Source organism: Chiloscyllium plagiosum, unplaced genomic scaffold (genome assembly GCF_037043375.1).
Source record: "Chiloscyllium plagiosum isolate Xiang-an unplaced genomic scaffold, Cpla_swu_hap1 HiC_scaffold_16, whole genome shotgun sequence".
NCBI classification, from domain to species: Eukaryota; Metazoa; Chordata; class Chondrichthyes; order Orectolobiformes; family Hemiscylliidae; genus Chiloscyllium; species Chiloscyllium plagiosum.
In genome coordinates, this window is record NW_028270154.1 from 8,081,356 (window position 1) to 8,093,819 (window position 12,464).

Sequence of the window (12,464 nt, forward strand, 5' to 3'; positions counted from 1 at the left end):
CCCTGATAGATAAGAACATTTTAAGCATACAGAAGCTGTTCAATAGAATGGAGATGGTGTCCTTTGCCAACCAAATGACTTAGAGTGCTTGGGTGTTCATCCCTAATATTTTACAGTTTTACGTGATTCTGTGATGGGAATGTTCTTTATTCTTCCGTCAAAACTTTGGCCTGTTCCAAAGAAGATGATGTCTCTTTTCCTTGCATCCCCTCTCTCCGTCACACAATCATTTTCCACTTATGTATCAGTATATTTTATTTTGCGAGCTGCAAGTCTGTACTGTGTCACTCACCAACCTAAAAACGTTAAGTCAATGTCATAAGCAGCTACTCATCATGCAGGCATGACAATTCTCACTTGTCTGCGCTCAACGAAGAGTACTTTATCTTTTTTTTTAAAAGGCAAACTATTATTTTCTCAAAATGGTACATTGGCACTGGGATATGTATAGTGGTGCATCAGGAATTGGTGTTCGTTTACTCGGTCTTCATGACCTCAATAATTCACATGATTCTTGTGTCTTTTGTTATGGCATTGGGTAAACCCATCTGTTAATTTAAACCAGCCGCACAGAAAAGATTCACTTCGTGCTGTTATCGGTTTAAATTCGAGAGCCAAATTGCTATCTCAAAGGTCACTATTTAAAGTAAAAATTAACAACTTTATTTTATTAAGTCCAGCAAAACCAACAACTATTTACAAATCTTTTCCCTGAAAACTTTCTTCTACCTCCCACTCTGCAAGACTGGTCTGATATTTAAAAAATTAAGAGTTACACAAAAAATCAACTTTCAAAACACGTCAGCTATCAAATCTTCTCATTGTATCTTCCTCTGCAGATTTTCCTCTGTTGTCTTTTCGATGTTATGCTGTACAAATTTCTTATAGACAGGTACCTTTCAGAGAGCTGTTCTGCTGGCAAAAAGTACTTGTTGGTTGCTTGGCAGTTCTCCTGTCTAACTGTTCAAAATATCCGGTTTTATGGTCCAAAACTTCAGATCATATTATTGGCTTTTGATATTATCAAAATAGTAAATTCAAATTTGATTGGATTTTGGTATCTTGAGCATAATTTAAACTGATTGGCCGAGTTTGAATTTGTTTTTAGTTCATAGCAACCCAGCTGCTGCTATTTGTTTCGACCAAGTGTTACATTGTTACCTTATTCCAGACTCTGTGTGTTTTGTCCTTGCTAGCTTTTTAACGATCTTAAAAGTACAGTGCCTCCACACCTTCATAACACTTTTTCCTTGATTTCACGCGATAGCTATATGCAAAGTTCGTTTCTGCTGCAACAGTGTATAAATTAAATTTCATGCCAAAACGGAAGTAATAGGAAAACCCTACTTTGAAGGGTCACTAATTTCTAACACTGCTCTCTTTGCGAAGGAAAACTGCTTTTAGACAATCACAACTAAGTATTAACGAACCTATCCAGTTATAAAGTACAAGTATGATTTCCTGATATTTTGATTATCTATCATAGAAAAGATACCAAAAGTATCAGATTAGTTGGTATCAACCATTAAGTGACTACTTCACATAAGCCAACATTCTCGAACTTGCTAACTTTTTATATTTTTCTTTCCTAGTATTTCTCTTTTTTGATTTGGACCATATGAACTAGATGTGATCATGATGTGTTTGTCATGCAGAGAATTAGTTTGAGGTACAAGGATAGTGGGAGTATTCAGTAGCCCATTTGAAAACAACATAAACACAGCAGACTGGCTGGAGTCATTTTTGCTTATTCCGTGACTTCAGCGAGTTGGACAAAGAAATATCTTCCTTTTCTTATTAAGTATTTTACCCCTCGCTTGGTAGTATTCAGCTGTCCAACCAAACATCCATATTAAGTTATATTTGTTGTAATGACCTCTTCTGAAAAATGCGTTGCTGGAAAGGCGCAGCAGGTCAGGCAGCATCCAAGGAGCAGGACAATCGATGTTTCGGGCATAAGCCCTTCTTCAGGAATGGAGGGAAGAAGAGAGCTTCTTCAAGGAAGGCATCCTTGCAAGAGGATTCGCAGTAGGTTAAAATCAACTAGAAGAAAGTGAGGACTGCAGATGCTGGAGATCAGCAAGGATGCCTTCCTTGAAGAAGCTCTCTTCCTCCCTACTGATCTCCAGCATCTGCAGTCCTCACTTTCTCCCTGTAATGACCTCTTACCAATTTACTTTGATTTAAGAGCCAGTTCCTATTCATTTTCATTCGCCGTTCTTCACAGATGAGGATGACTCTCTTCCACTCTCAGAATGAGTCAGTGGGTGACTGTACAGACCAGTGTGGCTACTGTATGTTCTGTTGCACTAGGGGCAGAAGGTTATTACGGGAAGGGGTGAGTGGAGCATCTTTTCATCTGGCGTCCACTTTTTCCTAACAGCAGGTTTTGAAGTGCATGACAACTTCCGGGATGCTTTTCCTCCACTTGGGCGGTCTTGGGCCAGTGATTCCCAGGTGTCTGTGGGAATGCCACACTTCAGCAGTGAGGCATTGAGGTATCACTGAAGTGCTTCCTCTGTACATCTGGGATTTGCCTGCCATTTCGAAGCTGGGAGTGCACCATCTGCTTGGAAAATCTTATGTCAGTCACACGTATAATGTGCCCAGCCTATCATAGCTCAGCAATAGTCGTCAGTGCTTTGATGCTGGGGATGCTGGCCTGGTCGAATTTGGTCGTATTGTTGTATCTATATTCCAGCCATTTCACAGGATTTTGTGCAGGCAGCATTGGTGATACTATTCAAGGGTTTTAAGATGTCAGCTGTAGACGGTCCACATCTCAGAATCATACAGGAAGATGGGAACTGCCATATCTCTGTAAGCCATGATCTTGGTGTCGGATATGACATTGTTGGCCTCGAACATCCTTTTCCTCAGGCGGATGAAGGCTGCACTCACACACGGCGGGCAGTGTTGTATCTCTTCATCAATAGCTGATTTTGGCAAATAGGGAACTCCCAGGGTATTGGAAATGATTAATGTTCCCTCAGGCCTCCACGTGGATCTTTATGATCAGAGGTTCGTTCCACAATGCCATGCCAGGAAGGTTGAGGGTTTTCACTTTGTGGATGTTCAGAGTGAAACACGCTCTCATTTGCCTCTGTAAAGCTACTGACAATAGTTTGGAGTGCAAGCTCTAAGAATGCACAAATTCAAGTATCATCTGTGTACTGCAGATCGATGACACTGGTAGGGGTTCCGTAAGTCATCTCCACTCTTGTGGGGAGCTTGTCAGCAGTGAGGTAAAGCATCGTAGCAATGTAGAGAGAAGTGTTGAGGCGATGAAGCAACCAGCTTGACATTGGTCCAAACAGGAAATGGATCAGTGGTGATGTCACTTGTTAAAACCATTACTTCCATGTCGTTGTGCAGCGGGTGAAGGATGGTGACAATCTTTGAAGTGAAGCAAAAGCAGGGAAGGACGCTTCATAATGATTCCCTATTAATGGTGTCAAAGAAGTCCACGTGCAGAGGTAGATTCTTTTCTCTGCATTTCTCCTACAGCTGCCTTATAGTGATGTGATCCTCGGCCACAGGGAGGAGAAAGTTGAAGAGGGACTTTGTGATGACTTTTCTAATAGTTGGCAGCAGGGACATTCCTCTGTAGCTACCACAGTCGGACTTGTTCTCGTTTTAGAAAATGCTCACAACTGTGGCATCTTGCAGCACTCCCGGGATGCTCACTTCTTTCCAGATGAGGCAGACAAGAGCAGGAGCTCTTTGCCCCAGTGCCTTAGCGGGGGTGGCATCTGGCTTCTTTCATGGTGTCTAGGTTAGAGTGATGCTGGAAAAGTACAGCAGGTCAGGCAGCATCCGAGGAGCAGGAATATCAACATTTCAGGCAAATGCCCTTCATCAGCCCTTCTTCACTTTTGTCTTCTTTCATGGTGTGGCTTCTCTGCAGGCTTATTGCTGTTAAGCTGACAGACGTCTTTTTCTACTTTGTGCGGAACAAAGGTTTTGCTGAGTTCATGGTGTGTCACATGTTGTGGGATACTTTGAAGGACGCTTGGTTCGATGACAGATTTGTGGTTGAGGGAGTCTCTGAACTGCTCCCCCAGTGTTGGTTGATGGCTTCTTTATCTTTGATGCAGCCAGAAGTGGGGTGGTGCCATGTGAATGCGGTCCGTGAGTGGTCATGATGGCATAGAAGAAACCATGCATATCATAGCTGTCGGCCATTCATTTGCCTTCCAGTAATTTCTCTATCCACCACCTGTTCTTTCTGTTGTGGCTTTGTTGTTGCACCTCGGCCTGTAAGCCTACCCTTTCTCTTCTGAATGTGGTTGTTGTTTTACACTCAGAAATGCCATGTACGGTTAACGGTTTTTTTCATCTTCTGATCATTGTCATCAAACCAGTCTTTTTGCTTTCTCTTTGAATGGCTGACAGAGTGTTTGCTGGTATTAATGATGAAGTGGACCAGAGGTGTTGGCATCCCATGACTCCGCATCATCAAGGATCGCTACATTTGTGCAGGGAAGTTAGTTGTCTGAGGGTAATATTTTCCTGGTCTTTGAGAGCCTCAATGTTGAACATTTTTGTGGCACTGTTTCTGTTGTCTCTGTTATGGGGAGGCTATATTTCTGTTGATCCTGGCTGGAATCAAGCAATAATCTGTCCAGCTGTCATCGGCTTCTTTCATGATAAGGGTGATTATAATGTCTTTCCAATCCCTTACTCTATCGAGGAAGTGCCAGTGTTTGGAGCCCATGTGCTGCGATGTTGTCTTGTATTGATCTGTTTGGCAGAACAACTTGTTAGTGATGAGAAGGTTAGGCTCGTGGAATTTGGTCATGCAGTGAGTGCCGTTGGAGTTTTGCTTCTCTACTCCCACTGTCCTGATTACATCGCCCCAAAGGCCTGCACTTTTGCTGACTTTGGCATTGAAGTCACTGAGGACAATTAGTTTGTTCACTGCGTGGACCCCTGAAAGCGATTGGTCAAAGCTGGAATAGAATTTCTCCTTGTCCTCAACTGCTGCATCGAGCATTGGTGCACATGCACTGAATAGTTGACATAAGGTTCCGTGCAAAGGTGAATTGAAGTATCATGAGGCAGTCATTTATTCTGCAGGGGGATAATTCTGAGTTGTCCACCAGTTTGTTTTGATAGCAAAGCCAATTCTATGGATGCAGTGCTTTTCTTCGGATTTAGCTTTATAGAAAAAGGTGCAACCACCGTCTTGTTCTCTGAACTGTCCTTTCACACCCCACTGAGTTTTACTGAGGGTGGCAATGTCAGTATCATAGGACCTGAGTTCCCTGAGCAACGATGGCAGTGCAGTGTTCCGGTCTGTCACTGGCGGGATTGTCTGTAAGGGTCCTGATGTTCTCGGTCCCAAACTTAATCCTGAGGGTGTGAAAGGTGACTGTGCAAGAATTCTTTCAAGGTGGGGAAACCGTTGCACGTTGGCTTCCACCTGAGCAAAGCAGTGCAAAGTCTTGGACCAGTGGTCCAGATGGGTCCAAGGCAACTGGAGACCAGGCTCTGTTGTTTGGAATAATATTGCCTGTGGGGCACTGCAGGCAAATATTTCAGCGTTGGGCAGCGCCTCCCATTGGTTTAGTGGGAGGTCAGCAGTGAGGAGAGTGGTCGGAAGGGGATAGGACAAGAAGAACATTGTAGTTGCTGCCGTTGTGCTGATCATTCTCAGTCTGTGATTTTGAAATCACTGGGCTGGGAGTGAAGGTTTGTACGATCACGGCTGGCGGTGAGGGGAGGTTATTTTTTTAAAAAATGAAACTGGGTTGGGAGACTTATAAAATCACTGAACTGATGGGTGACTATTTTAGGAAATTACTGCACTGGTAGAGTTTATGTAAGCATTGAGCTGGAAGCGTCTTATAAGTTACTGGGCTGGGGCGGATATAAAAACACTGAAACTGTGTGAGGGTGTTTGATAAAACACTAGGCTCGCAAGTGTTGTTAATAAAATAAATCACTGGGCTGGGAGGGTCTTATACAATTACTGTGTTGGGGGATATTATAAAGATTGCTGGATGATTTGTAAAAAAAAACTCTGGAGTAGGGTAGTTGTATAAACGTTGGTCTGGCATGGTGTTTTAATATTACTGGGCTGCGGGGTGCTAAAAGTTAATGGGTGGGCATTATAGAAACACTAAGCTCGATGCGTTGTGATAAAACTTTTAGGAGTTATGTAAACTCTCGACTTGGATGCTATAAAATTACTTGGCTTTAGGTATGCACTACGTTGGGGGACTTACAAAAAGTATTGGGGTGAATGGAGTTATGAAATTATTGGAGGTTATAAAATCATTGGGCTGGGGATGGCTGTATTAAAATTGTTGGGAATTACAAAACATTAGATTGGAGGTTTACATATGCACTCGGTTGGGCAAAGTATGATGGAATTGCTGGGCTGAGCGAGTTGTCATAAAATTATTGGGGTCTAAATAAACATTGGGCTGTGGAGTTACACAAGAATTGGGATGGGGGTTATTGTAAAATTATTAGAGTTTTAAAAATCTCTGCTGAAGTTGTCACTTCTGCACACTTGGAGAAAGTGAGGACCGCAGATGCTGGAGAGTCAGAATCAAAAAGTGTGGCGCCCGAAAAGCACAGCAGATCAGGCAGCATCCGAGGAGCAGGAGAGTCGACTTTTCAGGCATTAATCGGGAGTGGGGAGGGGGAAGGGGACTTAGATATAAATAGCGGTGTGAGGTTGGGTCTGGGGTGCTTGGTAGTTGGGAAGGCAATAGGTGGCTGCAAGTGGGGATAATAGGGATAGGTGGGTGGGGAGGTTGAAGTGGATAGATGGAAAGGGAAATGGACAGATAGGACAGCTTAAGAAGGTGAAGCTGAATTAGAGGGTTGGATCTAGGATAAGCTGTGGGGAGGGGAGATTTACCTTGTGCTACCTCATGCTAGCATGAGAAGGTTGAATATTTCATCAACTTCACAAACAGCTTCTGCCCTGATCATATTTTCACATGGACCTTCTTTCCCCTTCCTGGGCCTCTCCCTCTCAACAGAGACATCTATTTCAAACCCAGCGATTCCCACAGCTACCATGACCACACCTCCTCCAACACCTCCCCCTGTAAACCGGTGATCTCTGACTCACATTTCCTGCACCTCTGCAGTATCTGCTGCCAGGAGGAACAATTCTACTCCTGGACTTCCTTGGTGGTCTTCTGTTTCGAAGATGCAATTTCCTAACCCACGTTGTCAGCAAGGCCCTCCAGCAAATCTCCTCCATGTCCTGGACGGTCGCCCTTGAGCCTCACTCCTCCAACAACTGAGACAGAAACGCCCAGTCCTCACCTTCCACCCACACGAATCTCCAGATACAGTGCATTATCCTTCGCCATTTCTGCCACCTGCAATCACATCCCATCACCAAAGAAATATTTCCCTCCCCATCCCTATCTGCATTCTGCAGAGACCATTCCCTCCGTTTCTCCTTTGTTAGGTCCGCATCTTCCCACAAACCCACCCTCCATAGCTGGTACCATCATTTGTTACTACAGAAGGTATAGACCCTGCTCCCAAGCCTCTCCCCAAACCTCCATCCAATGCTAGGGAGCTTCTCTGGGACATATGCACCAAACTACCCCAATGCCCTGTGGCCGACCACTTCAACTCCTCCTCCCACTTTCCCAAAGGCATTCAAGTCGTGTGCCTCTTGCACATCAAATCAAAGTCACCCTAGAACTGGAGGCAGAATGCCTCATCTTCAGCCCTGGGAGCTTCAACCACACGGCATCAACATCAACTTCACTGGTTTCCAAATCTGTTCTCCCTTGCCTCATCTCAGATCCAACCCTCTAATTTGGCTCTGCCCTCTTGATCTGTCCGACCTGGCCATCTCCCTTCCCACCTATCCACTTCACCCTCCACACCAACCCAGCACTATTACTCCCCACCTGCATCCGCCTATCACCTTCCCAGCTACCTTCCCCCCAAGCCCCATCCCCACCCCTTATTTATTTCTCAGCACCCTTTCTCCTTCACATTCCTGATGAATGGTTTATGCCTGAACAGTCGACTCTCCTGCTCCTCAGATGTTGCTGTGCTTAACCATCGCAATGTTTTTCAACTTCTGCACGCTTACACCATTATGCCAAGTTCATGGCATGCATCACTGATTTTCAGCTGACCTTATTGTATGATCAAAATGGAGGAGAAGACATGTCTATCATTACTGATAAGTTTCGTCTTTCGTGTGAAGATGAAATCATCCAATTCAGGTCTCCATACAAAAAAAATGGATACATCCATTTATATCTCCAAGATATCACCAAAGCTATCAATTAATTAATTCCTTCCGCACATTGCTTTCATATGATGTATTCTGTTTAATTGTACCTAACGTGAGTTATTGCTTTTCCATGTTGTGCCATTTTCCCGTCATTATCATTGTATTCTAATGAGATCATCCAACTAAATGATGTTGAAAATTAATCAGGAGCTCTGAAGAACCTTTATTGTTCAACAATGCCATTCACAATATTTTGCAAAACTGAATTCAATCATTATTGTACGTTTCCAAGTACAACTACGTACGTGATCTATCTAAAAAAAACATGCAATTTTCTGAAAAGAATCTGGCTAGATTATGCTTGAATTTACTTTCTTTTGAACTTATTCCAAACCAATTATAACAACACAATTCTTGAGGTTTTCTTTGTGTTACTCTGAGCAGAGCTTTTGGGCTGACAGATTTTGTGAGTTAGCAAATCATTTCTTTATGAAACAGTCTTTGACATTCTGATTATATAATCCAAAGCTACCTATGTTGTTTCTATTTATTTTTGTTTCTTTGTTGAATTTCGTGTACGTTTCCCATTGATTCATGAAAATACCAAATTATAGGACTTATTTATTCATTTCCAGTTTCACGAAAAAATACATTGAAGCTTGATAATTTTAAACAGTATTTTCATGTTGGATACAAAAGTGATCGGAGTCAGTTCAGTGTTATTTCATTCTCCAACACCTTGTCCCCGAATACAACTAAGTATATTGTTGCCCTATCATCTAAAGTTAATGGCTGAAAGAAATTTCTTCAATCTCCAAGATACCTAGCTCCACGACTGTGCTGTCAGTACTTGTGCAGCTCTTGAAACTCTTTAGAAATGGAAAACAGTACCCAGTCTCCCTCTGGATATAAGACCACTTGGATAATAACATCCAAGCATAACTAAATTTTGGAATGCGATTTTTGAGTGGGGAAATTCGAAAGTTTATGGTTAAATTATAAACAGCTGTTAGCAGGAAGAGTTAGTGTACTGCTGATATGCGAACACTAAGTCACGAAGTGCCACCATATGGCAATTTAACGGGTTTCGTTTTATGAAAATCCTGATAGCTGCAGGTAATTACAATCTGTCTCGAAATTTCATTGACCTTTCGAGAACTTTACTCAAACGTTCTGAATGTCAAAAAGACATTCATACACAACATCATACGAAACATGCATACGAACAAGCCACTTGTCCCTCTCCTTTATGAACCACAATCCCTCAATTTTCTAATTCTGGATTCAAATTGGATGCCTGCAGAAGTAGTTACCTGTATGTTTTGTGAAAGAAATTGCAGGTTTCACAGAACAGAATACTGATTTTGAAATTAAATTTGAAAAATAAGTTATCACCATTTCCAAACATTTGAGCTTCTTTCTAATACAACTTTAAATCTCAGATCTTTATCAACAGTGCTATGTGTTACGACAGATTTAACCAGAATGAAATGAATGCTGGCACTGTAAAAGTTATGTAAATACGATCTAACTTTTATAGTCGGTGCCCTTAACTTCACTGTGGGAAAGAACTTGCGCAGAATTCTGAATTTTTTTTCTATTTCGGCTGCAGGGCCGACCATTTGTTGTTTCCATGTTTGAATTACTTCTGTCATGCCTGACATTACATGACAGCGTTGTATGAACAGTCAGTCAGAATAATCATCAATTTTAACTGCACCATGCTTGCTGGAATCACTGGCGAAACTTCTTACTCCCACACTTACCAAGGAACATCATGGGCATCTGACCTTATTAAGGGATAGCAGTAGCAACGTCCCACTGTTTTCAGATTTATACCTGATATTTTCTTTGATCACTGCATTCAATCAGATTTGCACTTGACGTTCAATTCAATTCCAGGTGACCTCTGTCTTGAAACTTGTCAGGATTTGTGTTAAGCATTTAGTAGAACTTGGGAAAGAATTCTCGTTAAGACCGCCAAGTAAGCCAGTGCCATCTCGTCGTAATTGCTGAAACATTACGTTTCAGATCAAAATGTATGATTCTAAATCGCATCTTCTCTAATGCTGTCAATTTACACCAGAAATCGCCACATATGACACAGACCGCAGTTTCCTAAAAGTGTAACAATGTTCAGAACAACCCATGAAATCCTGCTAAGCAGTTGGAATATTTTCTTTTGAATTTTTAGAGAGATGACGCAATCCCAAATAATCAGGTGACATTTTGAAACAAATGTTCTTTGTTGTTTTTTAATCGTGCAGTTATCGCATTATCTGTCCACGTGTTATTTGTTACAATTTGAAGTTATCCATGCTCCTTGTACAAAATTGTCATGTCATAGAATCATTGAGTCATGGACTCATACAGCACAGAAAGACACCCTTCAGTCCAACTCGTCCATTCACACATAGTTCCCAAATTAAACTAGTCCCACTTTCGAGCGTTTGGCCCATGTCGCTCTAAACCTTTCCTATTCATGTACCTGTCCAAATGTCTTTTAAATGTTGCAACTGTACCTGTATGGGCGACTTTTCCTGGCATTTCATTCCATACATGAACCAACTTATGTGTGAAAGAATGCCCCTTTTGTCCCTTTTAAATCTTGCTCCTCTCATGTTAAAAATATGCCATCGAGTTTGGTCTCATCCACCCTCAGTAAAATGTCCTTGCTATTCACCGTATCTGTGCCCCTCATGACTTTATGAAACTCTAGCTTGTTATTCAACATCGTCCTGCAGTCCAGTGAAAAAAGCCCCAGCCGATCCAGTTTGTCCCCTATAACTCAAATCCTCCAGGCCGAGCAACAATCTGGTAAATCTTTTCTGAATGCGCGCCTATTTAATGTATCCTTCCTACAGCAGCGTGTCCAGAACTGTGAAGAGTACTCTAAAAGTGGCCTCCTCAATGTCCTGTACAACCTCATTCTGACGTCTCACCTCCTATGCTCAATAATCTGAGCAAGGAAGGTAAATGTTCTAAACGCCTTCTTAAGCACCTTGTCTACCCGTGATGCAACTTTCAAAGAACTATCCACCTGAAACCCTGATGTATTTCTGTTCCCCAACATTATCAGGGCGATAACATTAACTGTATAAGTCCTGTCCCTCATTTTACCATAATACTTCACAATTGTCCAAATTAAATTGCAGCTACTACTCCTCAGCCCATTGGCCCGATTAATCAAGACCCTTTTCTAATTTTTGGTAACCTTCTTTACTTTCGAGTATGCCACCAACTTTGGTGTCATCTGCAAACTTACTAACCATGATTCCGGTACCATCACCCAGATCGTTTGTATAAATGACAATCAATAGTGGATCCAGCAAACATCACTGTGGAGCACCAATGATCACAAGCTCTAGTCCGAAAAACAATCCAGTACCATCTTCTGTCTCTTACCATCCAGCTAATTTTGAACCCAATTGACAATCTCTCTCTGAGTCGCAAGTAATCTAAGTTTACTAAGTACTCTATCATGCAAACCTTTGTCAAAGGCTTTCCTAAAGTCCATGCAGAAAACTTCTACTGTTCTTGCCTCATCAATGTTTTTGGTTAAATCCTCAAAAAACTCAATCGAAGACACGATTTCACACAGACAAAGCCATGCTGATTGTTCCTGATCAGACGTTGCCTCTCCAATGCATGTGAATCCCCTTCAACAAATTACTCACTACGGATGTCAGACTCATTCGTCTGTAATCCCAGCATACAGCCTTCCTTAAGTAAAGCCACAACGTTAGCCAATCTGAAATCCTCCGGCACCTCTCCAGTGGCTGCAGATGATACAAATGCCTTTGCAAAGGTCCCACAGTTTCTTTGCTAGCTTCCCACATTTGGGATACATTTGATCAGTCCCAAAGATTTATCCACCTTTATGCTTTTTAAGACCTCGAACACGTCGTCCTCAGTAATGTGACTGTATTCAAGACACCAATATTTATTTCTCCGACTTCCATTGCAGCCATACTTTCTGGCATCAACTGACTCTAATGGTCCCACCCCTACACCACTCCGCGTTTAAACCAGGGTGTCAAAGTTAGAGCAAATATTTTTTCCGACGCAAAGGTGAATACTGAATTAATGCTTGCAATTTGTGATAAAATGAAACAGGCAACAAATAATGCAACTTTCCCCCAATTTCTATTCACATTGATTGAAATTGATGTCAGAAGCCAAACTTTGATTTATGAACCACCTGCCATTTCAGCTGCTAATTATACAGTCTTAACTC